This window comes from Cebus imitator, unplaced genomic scaffold (genome assembly GCF_001604975.1).
Source record: "Cebus imitator isolate Cc_AM_T3 unplaced genomic scaffold, Cebus_imitator-1.0 Scaffold391, whole genome shotgun sequence".
Taxonomy (NCBI): domain Eukaryota; kingdom Metazoa; phylum Chordata; class Mammalia; order Primates; family Cebidae; genus Cebus; species Cebus imitator.
The window spans coordinates 986,643-999,765 of NW_016107706.1; the positions used below are offsets into that span (position 1 = coordinate 986,643).

General features: G+C 41.8%; 1 long non-coding RNA gene across 1 annotated transcript in view; it reads left to right on the forward strand.

Moving 5' to 3' along the window:
* Positions 1-1,467, forward strand: part of LOC119468192 — an 18,390-nt gene extending 16,923 nt beyond the window's left edge. Inside the window, exon 3 of the long non-coding RNA XR_005196840.1 lies at positions 297-1,467. This is a non-coding gene — a long non-coding RNA (uncharacterized LOC119468192). The remainder of the gene's footprint in view (positions 1-296) is intronic.
* Positions 1,468-13,123: the final 11,656 nt, after the last annotated feature.

Sequence of the window (13,123 nt, forward strand, 5' to 3'; positions counted from 1 at the left end):
AAAAAAAAAAAAAGCTGGTTCCCCTCTAAAGACAGGGAATGATTACATAAAATCTCTTCATACTCTTTTCTTTTTAAAAATTTGTTTTCTTTTTTAAAAAACCTTATTAATCGAGATGAGGTCTCACTATGTTGCCCAGGCTGGTCTTGAACTCCTGGGCTCCAGCGATCTGCCCCCTTGGTCTCCAAAAGTGCTGGGATTACAGGCATTAGCCACCACTCCTGGCCTCATACTCCTTCTTAGCCCTTGAGATGATTATGGATTTACTGTAAACAGTTCCTTGTCTTTTCTTCCAGGATATGTGGCCATTTCAGCCATTTCCTCACCATCCGAAGGCCTGCCCCACTTTCCTCATTGACTGCCACATTGCTAATAGCAAGTGCATTCATTACATCACCATTAGGTGTCCACTATGACCCCAGCTCTCTCTTCTCACCAGTTCTTAATTTCTTCCCTGGGGTAAGTGATGTTTTTAATGCTCCAAATTTTAATGCCCTGAAGTCATCTATGGAGCTAATCCTTAAATGTCAACTTTCTCTAATTTATCAGTTACAATTGAAGCCTTTTGTCCTGGGCCATTTTTCCTAGACTTCCAGCTAGGAGTCTTTGCATCCAGAAGAAGGACGCCTCACCCCGGTCACCACACTAACGCAGGAGGGGAGGGGCAAACAGCAGCTCCCTGGGTGTGATCTTCTCACCTCTCAGCTGAAGGAGACGCCCACTTGCTGCTGGGGTGTCAGTAGACCTGCTGCTGTGGGCAGGAAAGAGAACCACTCCCTTTCTCAGCTCCTTTTCAGAGAAATGCAAACCTAGACACTTCAAGACAGAGGACACTGCCTTGTGGTATCACTGAGTTCTCTCTCAGTACCGCCCAAAAGTGGACAGATTTTCTGTTTATTTTGCTCATTTTCTCCAGCATGAGTTCTGTGGCCCTTGCACGCCCATCACTCCCCTGCCATAAGTAACAACTCCTGCCTATAGACAGAATACCCTGAGAACACAGGGGTCCCACCTCCTCCCTTCAGGACCCATTCTTTGCAGACAGTGCTCTGCCCCTTCTTCAAATCATTGACCAGAGTTTTCTACCTCAACTTGGTAATCCTCCCATCTGGCCAATGGGATGGGGTGGAATAAACATTTATTTCACAGATCGTTTATTTGGATCCCACATGGTTTGACTGAAGCCTGGGGGAAGAGCTATTAGGTAGGTGCCAAAGTAATTGCCATTACTTTCAATGGCAAAAATGGCAATTACTTTGGCACCAACCTAATAGTAAAAGACTGCCTTTAGGGGGTTCACCATTGCTGGAGAAACCGACGTGAAAAATGACCCTTAGATCTAGTGCAGCAAGTATTTCATCAGCGTACATACAGCCCAGGAGAGGAGACCTCCAGCCTCAATGGGAGGAGGGCCTTATGCAGGAGAAGGGGTATCTGTTTTGATTCAAGAGGTAAATTGCAAAGGCTGAGAAGAAGTTGGATAGGAAAGCAAAAGGAGCATCTGAGTCCCAGGGAGCAGCCTTAGCCTCTCCAGCTGGTGGGGGGTTCGGGGGCGGTGAGGGGAACCTCAGAATTGGGACGCAGTTCCTGCATATGGCAACACCAAGGAAAATTAACAAGGAGATTTGTAAGGTAACTCAAAGCGTGCAAAGGAGACAGAAAGCCTTTTAGCATAAGGTCTAACAATTATACTAGCGCTAGCCAAGAGGATCGTCAGCAATGTGTGAATCCTGCTGAGTAGTGGTGGCAGAAGACCAATCCAAACAGTGAAAGAGTAAAAAATGTAAAGATAAAAGGGTAGAATTCCATAAAAGAAAATCTTCCTCCCCTCCTCTACTCACTAAAGCCTCTCCCTCACCCAAATGGTCTAGAGAAAGGAAGGGGTAAGGAGCTGTGATGAGACTAGCCAAAGGCTGTGCCAATTTCCAAAGATGAAAGAGGAGGCTGAAGACTTGAAATTTCTAGGAAAATAGTCCTGATCCAGAAAAAGAGAGAATCTGGGTACTTGAAGGTGAGGATTTAAAAGAAAAAAACCTTGGAAGATGAGGAGAAGTTAGTCAAGTGAAGAAAGGAGAGGTGGTTTGTACCATCTCCACCAGCCCAGAGACCGTCCACATGGTAACATCACCCATGCCCTGGGTTGTTGCAACCTCCCAGAATAGAAATCAAAAAGAGACTAGCAGCAAAGAAAAAAAATTAGGTATCAGTTTTTTTATACTGGCTTAGAGCTGAAAAACATATGAGACAAAAAAACTAGGTATAACAGCAAAGAGAAAATTATATTGGCTTCTGCACAAGGGAGCTGGAATTAAGAAAGGAAAAGGAATAGGCTGCTCACAAGGGTAACGTGTGGCTTAGTTTTATAGGGTCTTCCTATAGGGGAGGGTCACGTCAGGGCACGTATGGGAGGGGTTTTTCTAGTGTTTGCATAGTGGCTCCACAGCCTCTTTATACATTGTATGTAGTATTAGCATTTTACATCTCAGCCCCTGGGCATGATTTTTAGCATTAAAATGAGGAAGGGGTAACTGTAGGCTGGAGTTTAAGTCTAATACTGAACACCTGAGGCTCCATGGAAGCCTCCAGCCCCCTGCAATAGAAACTTAACAGCTTCTTGAGTCTTTTGTTACTGATTGGCTGAAAGTTAGATACGCTAGAGCGTAAGTGAGGGGCTTTGATCCTTTCCCCTCAGAAACCATCTGAAAATAAGGAGCCAACCAGCCTGCCTGTCCCAGTAACACAGGAAGGCCTGACATGTGGGAGCAGGAGAAATTAAACCAAGAGCACAATTCGCACTTTGTATGGTTTCCATTCTGTCTCTGGAAATCCAAATTTAAAAATGAACAATGCTGTGCATGTTCTTTTGGCAGAAGCAGGAAAGCAGCCCGTCCAAACACACCTCGCCACTCCTGGGCTCAAGCCTGCAGTCCAGCACTTACTCCATGTTCTGTCTGCCCTCCAAGTCCATGCTCTCTCCACTGTACCTGCTCTAGCACCTTCTAGAAGTGGACAACTTTTTCAGTGGTAATCCGTTGAAAGACAGTTTTAAAACACTTCCTCTGTGTCTGGCATGGTACAAAGTGCCAAAGTTACCAAGATAAAACAGGTGTAGTCCCTGTCCTCAGAAGGCTTGATGGTAGAGACATTAGAAAGCTGGAAGAAATTGATTGCAATACAGAGAGAATCAGCACTGTAAATAATCAGGGGTAAGCCAAATGGTCCACAGAGGAAGGTTGGTCAGGTCTGCGGAGGGGCAGAGCAGTCTAGCAGAGCAGCACGGAAGAGGAGGTCCTCTTTCTGTTTCTAGAACATGGCAAACTCATTTCTAACTGACAGTGTCCCCCACATATTGATCTGCTTTACTCCTTGCTTCACAGTGGTTTGTGATCAAAGATTGTCTGCTCAGAGAAGCCGTCTGTGTAAATAACTCTTCTATCACAGTCTTTATTCTCTTTTCCTCTTTCATTTTCCTTCACTGAACTTAATTAACTGCATTCTCTGCCTCCACACACATTACTAGATGAATTGTCCGTTCCCCTCCTGACAGCTCCCCTGCCTGCTCCTCAAGGGCATGTTGCCAGCATTGCTCTCCTCCTTCCCTACATTATTATTTTTCCTACTGTTCCCACGAGCATGCAAACGTTATCTTTGTGTTATCTTTATATAAATCCTGGACATATAAAACAAACATGAGAAACTCTAGAAGCTGGAGACGTTAAGGCGGACTGGCTAGAAATCTCAGGACCCAAGGCAGGTCGTGACAGTGTGTCCTCTGCCATGCCACTTCCTTTTATCTTCATGTATCCTGGCTTAGAGCTAAAAACGCCGAAAATCCAAAAACACCAGTGTGCACAGACAAAACGAATTCTTTTAAGCCCAAGAAAAGGTTTTTGTCTGCAGCCAAAGGAAGAGGAAAGGGGCAGCCTGGCAAGGCAGGAAACTTTCAGACAACTGCTCTGCTCCAGCCAAACACCACAGAAAACACCGCGGCCTCACCCCAATTCATGCCAGCAAATGCAGAGTGGGACTCCACACTTTGACCTTCCTGCAGCTGTTCCAAGCCCTCCCCTCCAGCTCCCACCCTGTGTGGTGTTAGAAGAGGCTGCAGGAGGCCCTGGACTTTCACTCACGCCAGGTGATAATGAGGCACCCTCCAACTCTCCACTGCAGTAACATCAGAGGAGACCTGCTGAAGAGTCAGAACCTTTACCACTGCCTAATGATATTTAAAAACATAACCAAGTTATAAGCTTTCTACAAAAACCTCACTTTAAATATAACCTAAATCTCACACCTTATACAAAGATCAACTTGATATGGATCATAAACCTAAATGTAAAATATAAAACTGAAAAACTTTTAGAAAAAAAAAACCCATAAAAATAAATAAATAAACAAGAGGAAAAAAAGCCTAGTAAAATATCTTCAGGACTAGCGCTAGGCAGAGTTCTCAGACTTGACATCAAAATTACAATCCATAAAATTAAGCAAGTGATAAACCTGACATTACCAAAATTGAAAACTACTTGCCATGCAAAAACTCTTTTAAGAGGATAAAACAACAATCTATAGAGTGAGAGAAAGTATTTACGAACCATATATCCAACCAAAGGCTAATATCAAGAATGTGTTTCTTAAAACTCTCAAAGCTTCACAGTAAAAAAAAAGCAAACAATCCAATTAGAAAATGGGTAAAAGACATGAAAAAGCATTTTACTGAAGAGATGCACAGAAGGCAAATAAGCACATAAAAATATGTTCTACATCCTTAGCCATTAGGAACATGCAGATTAAAACCACAGTGAGGTACTATTATACAATACATCTATGAATAGCTAAAAAAATAATAATAATGGCATCACCATTGCTGGCAAGGGTGTAGACAAGCTAGGTCATTGATACATTACCGACGCTGCAGACACTCTGGAAAACAGTTTGCAGTTTCTTTAAAACTAAACATGCAGCTACCATATGGTCCAGTAATTGTACTCCAGAGAATTTGTCCCAGAGAAATGAAAGCTTATGTTCACACACAAAAAACCTGTACACAAATGTTTATAGCAGCTTTGTTTATAATAACCCCAAACTGAAAATGACTTGGATATTCTTCAACAGATGAATGGTCAAACTGTGGTATGTCAGTACCATGGTCAGCACTCACAAATAAAGAGAAATGAACTACTGACACATGCAGCAACCTAGATGACTCTCCAGAGAATTATGCTGAGTTTTTTTTAAAAGCCCTCCCAAGTGGTACATACTCTATTATTCTCCTTATAAAATATTCTTGAAATGATGCAGCTATAGAAATGAGTAAGAGATGAGTGGTTGTTGAGGGCTAGGGAGGGGGTGTGTCTCGTGAAGGGCAACGTGAGGGATCCTTGCAGTGGTGAAAATGTTTTGTTATTTTGACACTATCAATATCAATGTTCTGGTTGTGGTATTGTACTATAGTTTACAAGGTGTTACCACTTGAGGAAACTGGGTAAAGGGAACATGGGATATCTTTGTGTTATTTCTCACAGTTGTATGTGAATCCACTATTACCTCCAAATAAAAACTTAAATCCAAATAAAAACTTTAAAAATAATAAAAAAGAAAACTTACAGAAAATATTATGAAGAATTAACTTTTAAAATGCCTCTAGATGCCACTTCCCTTTTTACACCACAGCTCAATTACCCACATTGTTTCGCCATCATAGCCCTGGCCAAGATCATTTACAACATTGCTAACCCCTATTATAGTCAATCCCATTTCTCATCTAACTCAACTTTTATAAACAGCATTTTACACGCTTGGCACAGATGACCAACTCCCTCTTCCTCTTCTTGGGTTTTCCCCTTACTTTGCTGGATCTCTTCCTCAGTCTCATCTCCCACCTCTTCATATTATAGCATCTCAAGGCTCACTTCTTCATCCTTCCATTGTCCTGTCTATATGTGCTCCCTGGGTGCCCAGACAGGCTCACAGATTTAAATATAATCCACTTCTGATGACTCTGAAATTTATATTCCCCAGCTGGGCATCTTCCAGAACTATAGATTGTACATCGAATGATTTCCCTAACATCTTCCTCTAATTGTGTGTTAATAAATGTCTCAAAGTTTCATGCGTAAGTCTGACCTCCTGACTTCCACCCAAAACATCTTCTCAGTGTTCCCTCTTGGCCTACAACACTTTGATACAGTTAGTTGTCCAGATGCGTAATTTTCGATCATCCTGGACGCTTCTCTAATGCCCCACATTTAATCCTTCAGCAAATCTTGCCCACTCCATCATCAAAATATGTCAAGAATACAGTACTATGTTGTGACCCTTAGCCAAGACTAGTTGAAAGCCACAAAGGACCTGGTGTGAACTCAATGGGCCTCTTTCCTCCTTGTGGGTAACTGGATTTCCATCCTCCTGGACAGGGATCTGTCTAAATCACAGGCAGATTCTATTCTTCTGGCTTGGGAGAGAGTTGAGGGATTGCCTGTCATCCAACCTGGGCCAACTACCCAGCAAAGGGTCCTGTCTTTCCAAAGAGATGTACTCAGCTGCTAGAACTAAATCTAGAGCTACCTGTGGATGTGTTTGCTACAACTCAGGGAGAGCTAATCTGTGAATGAGGGTAATTTAGAAGAAAGCGCAAAGGAATGAAGAGATAAATTTCTGATGAATTTTATCTCTATGATTCTATTTATATAATATTCTTAGAAATGACAAAATTATAGAAATGAGTAACAGATCAGTGGTTGCTGGGTGTTGGGGAGGTGGGTGTGTCCCTTGAAGGGCAACGTGAGAGATCCGTGCAGTGGTGAAAACGTTTTGTGTTTTGACACTATCAATGTCAATATCCTGGTTGTGGTATTGTGCCATTCCAACAAGGTGTGAATGGAATTTCTGGGTCCAGCTGCATCTGAAGCCAGATAAAACCCTGAACTTGTCGGTTATATGAGCCATTAATTCTTTCCTGTCCTTACAGTATGAATTTAGTTTCTGTACCTTGCAATCAACAATCCTGACTAATCCACTCCCTCCCCAACTCTAGGTGCAGGAACTCAGTCCCTTTCTTCTTTGCCTGGCATTTTCAGTAACAGATAAAACCAGGGTGCTTATCCTGGGCCTTCAACACACAGATCTTCTCAACATGTGTTGCAGCTGGAAAATCTTAATATCAAAGGTCCAGGTCGTATAGGTTTGGCGCCTATTTCCAAAATCCACATGCCGTTATTTCTGAAAATGGGTTATTCCTGTGCTCGACAAATGTTTTTTAAAGCCTGCTATGCGCCACAGACTTCTCTTGGGGCCGGAAATATAACTGTAAACAGCATAGGCAAAGCTTCTGCATTAGTGGTGCCTATGTCCTAATGGGGAAAGCTGATAATAAGCGTAACAGGAAACTGATGTAATATAATACAAGCAGATCTGATACTTTTCAGGCACTAGTCTGCCAGTCCAGTGGACATACTTCTGCCTCTGCCCTAAGGCCTGAGTGTCCCCTAGCTTCCTTGGCCCTTTCCAGGAACACCACCACCCTTATCTCTTTGTGATCTAGTAATGACAGGGTTTATGCTCAGCCAACAGGGGTCTCTAGAATCCCTGCCTTGCTTCATACCCTATAGTTCTCTACCCTATAGGATGGATTGTTAAATATTTTGACTATCACACCTGCTGAGATGATAAGTTCTATGGAAAAGAAAAAGGGACCAAGGCAATAGGGCCGGAACTACAATTTTAAATAGGATGATCAGAGTCTGTTGAGGAAGTGGCATTTGAATTGAATAAAGAGCTGGAAGGTGGAAGGGTATGAACCACGCAGTTATAAGGGAAGAAAGCAGTCCAGTTAGAGGGACAGCAAAGAAAAAGAGTGCATGAGCAGGAGCTGAGACCAGGAGGCCGTGAGGAGGGTTCTGGATCCTGTGGGCCTTGCAGGGCATTAGGAGGACTTGGAAATTTACCCTTCTGAAGGAAAAGAGAGCCCTTGGAGGATGCTCAGCAGAGGCAAGATATTTTCTGATTTGTATATAGACACCTTTAATGAGATAGAATTTATATTCCATACAATACACTCATTTAAAGAGTATAATCTCATGCTTTATGGTACATCCTCAGAAATATGCCACTGTCGCCACAGTGAATATATTTTTTAAATTTTACTTTAAGTTCTGGGATATATGTGCAGAATGTGCAGGTTTGTTGCATAGGTATACATGTGCCATGGTGGTTTGCTGCACCTATCAACCCATCTTCTAGGTTTTAAACCCTGTGTGCATCAGCCATTTGTGCTAATGCTCTCCCTCCCCTTGTCCCCTACCCCTTGACCGGCCCTGTGTGTGATGTTCCCCTCCCTGTGTTCATGTGTTCTCATTGTTCAGCTCCTACTTATGAGTGAGAACATGAGGTGTTTGGTTTTCTGTTCCCGTGTTACTTTGCTGAGAATGATGGTTTCCAGCTTCATCCATGTCCCTGCAAAGGACATGAACTCATTCTTCTTTATACCATAGTATTCCATGGTGTATATGTGCCACATTTTCTTTATCCAGCCTATCATTGCTGGGCATTTGGGTTGGTTCCAAGTCTTTGCCATTGTAAATAGTGCTGCAATAAACATACGTGCACATGTGTCTTTATAGCAGAATGATTTATAATCCTTTGGGTATATACCCAGTAATGGGATTGCTGGGTCAATGGTATTTCTGGTTCTAGGTCCTTGAGGAATCACCACACTGGCTTCCACAATGGTTGGACTAATTTACACTCCTCCCAGCAGTGTAAAAGCATTCCTATTCCTGCACAGCCTCACCAGCATCACCACAGTGGATTTTTAAATATTTTCATCACCTCAAAAAGAAACACCCTACCCCTCAGCCATCACTTCACAGCATTCTCATCAACTCCTTCCCACTGCTAGGTCTAAGTAACTAGGAGTCTACCTTCTGTTTGTTTCTATATATTTGCCTATTCCTGGCATTTCCTATAAATGGAGTCGTATAATATGTGGTCGTTTGGGACTGTCTGCTTTCACTTGGAATGTTTTCAAGGTTTATCCATGTTGTAGCACATATTACTACTTCATTCCTTTTCATGGCCAAATAATATTTCATTGTATGAATAGACTATATTTATCTACGTATCAGCTAATGGACTTTTGGGCTTTTATGAATAATGCTGTTGAGAACATTCATGTAAAAATCTTTGAGTGGAAGCATGTTTTCATTCCTCTTGTGTATATACCTAGGAGTGAATTGCTGGAGCAAACAGTAGCTATGTGTAAATTTTGCTGGACTGTCACTGTTTCCAGAGTGGCTAAACCATTTGACACTTCCACCAGCAGTACTTCAGAGCTCTTTCTCCACATCCTGGCTAACACTTACCTGATTTTTTTACTGTGGTCCTCATGGTGGATGTGAAGTGTTAACTTACTGCGGTTTTGGTTTCCATTTCCCTGATGACTACCAATGCTGAGCATCTTTTCATGTGCTTAGGGGCCACTCACATACCTTAGGAGAAATGGCTATTCCAATCCTTTGCCCAATTTTTAATTGCGTTGTGTGTCCTTTTAATACTGAGTTGTATGTGTACTTTATATCTTCTAGATTTACAAATATTTTCTCCCATTCTATCAGTTTTCTGTTTGCTTTCTTGGTAGTGTCATTTAAAACAAAAGTTTTTAATTTTTATGAAGTCCAATTTTTTTTCTTTTGTTGCTTATGCTTTTGGTGTCATATCTAAGAATCCATTGCCAAATCCAAGGTCATGAACGCTTATACCGATATTTTCTTTTAAGAGTTTATAATTCTGGCTCTTGCATTTAGGTTTTTGATGCACTTTGGTTTAATCTTTATACACAATGTATTGTTGAAAAGACTCATTTTTTTCCATTGAATAGTCTTGACATTCTTGTCAAAATTCAACTAATCATAGGTAAATGGGGTTGTTTCTGAACTCTGAATTCTATTTTACTAATCTATGTGTCTAAGTTTGTCTCGATTATTGTTTTGCAATTAGAAAGTGTGAATCCCAATATTTTCTTCTTTTTTATGATTATTTTTTGGTTCTTCTGGGTTCCTTGAGTTTCCATATAATTTTTAGGATCAGCTTGTCAATTTCTATTAAAAAGTCAGCTGGGATACTGATAGGAACTGTGTTGAATATATAGATCAATTTGGGGAGTATTGATATTTTAATACTTAATATTTATTAAGTATTTGAGACTGTTTATTGTCTTCTGATTATGAACATGGAATGTCTTCCCCTTTATTTAGTTCTTCCTTAATTTCTTTCAAAACTGTTTTGTAGTTTTTAGAGTATAAGCTTTGCACTTCCTTTGTTAACCTTATTCCTAAGTGTTTTATTCTAGTTGAAGCTACTAAAAATACTGTTTCCTTACTTTCATTTCTGGATTGTTCATTGCAAAGGTATAGAAATACAATTGATTATTATATATTGACTGCATAGCCTACAACCTTGGTGAACTAATTAATTAGTCTGACAGTTTCTCAGTGGATTTAGTAGATATACATCATTATATAATCTGTGAATAGAGATAGTTTTAATTCCTCCTTTCCAATCTAAATGCCTTTTATTTCATTTCCATTTTCTTGCCTGATTTGTACGTTAGCAAATGGCTGCCTTGTTGAGCACACACCAGACCAGGGTGACAGTGTGATAGGAACCCAGGTGAGAATGGATTGTGCTTTGGACCAGGGCAGTAGCAGAAAAAGGGTCACAAAATGGTTCAGATATTTCTCTTGTGTTCTTCTCTCCTTAATTTCTTTTGACTATCTTGATTTTGTTTTTTTAACTTCAACCAACAACAAAGCCAATATTAACTTTCTTAAAATCCTACTGTGGTAAAATTCTTAGTAAGCAGTTCCACATGGAGGAAGCAGACACCAGACTGGAGGCCAGAAAAGCGCAAACCCCACGTGTCCTGTCCGTGTAAGAACAGATCTAACAAGGCAGATCTGGTTGGAGAGGTCTATTTTTATGAAATGGGAAAAACAGAAGTGTCCATCACCAGGACTGAGAAATGCTGCAACTCTCAGCAACCAGCTAAAGATAACCCAGGCTAGGACTCTGTCCCCAGACTGAAGGGCCTCAGTGCTCTGGGCAGGCAGAATAATTCCAGCTTCTCCAGTGAGCAGCCATCCCAAGCTATCAGATCCTTCACTTTGGGGACACTAGCTTAACCAATCTTCCTCAGGAACTTTCTTCTCCCTGAAGGTGGCAACACAGGAACACTCCCCATCAGTCCCCCTTACCCACACATTCCAAGCCAGATGTCATCTCTCCCTCCTGGCAAGCAGGACCCTAGAGTTCTAATCTGGGCTGGGCCTAGGGTGAGTCGAGGGAGGCCCCTCAGGCACTTGCATGACCCTGAGGGTGATGGCTTCCTTACATTTTGCATCTTAGATGTCTCTCTTGCCTCAGTGGCTGGCCAGCCCTGGTTCTAATCCCAGATCTGCTGTTGACAGGCCAGGTGCATGAGGACAAGTCTCTTGTTCTCTCTGGGCCTCAGTTTGCTCATCTGAGAAATTGAAATGCTGGAGTTAGATCAGTGTTTCCCAATAACTGATCCATGAACCCAAAATGATTCTTAATGTTCAGATTCACAAAACCTTTACCAAATGTCCTCACTTCTGAAAATCTAAAAACTTATCTCTAAGAACCTGATGTTTGACTCTGGGATGTGGCAGATGTACTCAAGGTCCTGTACAGGACTCATTCCTTCCTAGAGAAACTGCGCCATCCTCTCAATAGCCCAGGGATGTCAAGGCCGTCTGGGCTGTCCCAGCCACTATTGTAGCATTGCTAACAGCCCTGACCAAAAGTGATTAGACTAGAGATAGAACCCAAACCTAAGATGAACCAATCTACAGACTGGACAGAGACAAGCAGATTATTGTTCTCACAGTTCGGGCATTGCAGACTCCATAGCCAATAATGGTGGGCAGTTCAGTGGTCAGGTCAGACTCAAGGCTGACGGGCACAGAGACCTACATGCAGGCAGAGGAGCTGATTAAAAGAAGGAGGATGCAGACAGACACTGTGATCAGTAAGTCCTGTGGCCTATGAAAGTTGAGAAATTACTTTGCTCTTGAGAGAGGGAGAGTGTCCCCAGCTCCTGACTTTCCCGTCCTAGTGCCAACATGAAGCAGGAAAGCCCAGGAGCCATAAGCAACCAAGTTCCTAGACTGTAGTCTCCAAATATCATTCTCAACTCTAGCACTTCTTGAGGAAATAAGTATTTCCAAGGCCGAGGCAGGGAAATTACAAGATAAATCTGAAATATTTTCTTGGGCCAGAAAGTAAAGAATTGCTCAGAGAATGATGGGGACATATCTATAGCTCATGGGTACAAATTTCAATGGTGCTCCTCTAGCCAAATCTGGAATAACTTGATATTAAAATAAGCACTGGCAATAATGGATTAAATCTACTGAATAAAGTAGAAATCCATGAGCCTACATAGATTAAAAAGATGGAGGCAGCAAATCACATTGCCATGTGTGTACCTATGCAACAATCCTGCATGATCTGCACATGTACCCCAGAACCTAAAGTACACTTAAAGAAAAAAAGAAGTAGAGGGTTGAGTATGAGTAATTTTTTAAAAAAGAAAAAAGTAAGTGGAGGAAAAGGGAAATGTCTTCCTTACAGTAGAATGGTAGCTAATATATGTTGTAGAAATGATGATCATAGGTAAACCACCATTTAGCAAACTGTCATAATAGTGGTTAATTCAGGCAAGAATAATCAATAATTACTAAGTCAAGTTAGTGGAGATTCAATGGGATACAGGATATTGGCATAGTTTGAGGATATCGTCTCACAAAATGTTCATCAATTACAAATAGGAAAATGATGAGTTAATGTGGAGAAACCTGACACACATTGACCAGGTGCTAAAGATGAACGTCACCTGTGTGGGGACGAGCCCACATTATGTGTCCTCTCATGTGATGCAGTGAGAAGAGGGCAGCTTCCCTTCCGAATAGCACTCCCGGAATACACGTGTGAACCCAGTCCTGAGGAAACACTGGTGGAACCAGGCTGAGCTTCAGCATTCCCAGAACACACGTGTGAACCCAGTCCTGAGGAAACACCAGTGGAACCAGGCTGAGCTTCGGCA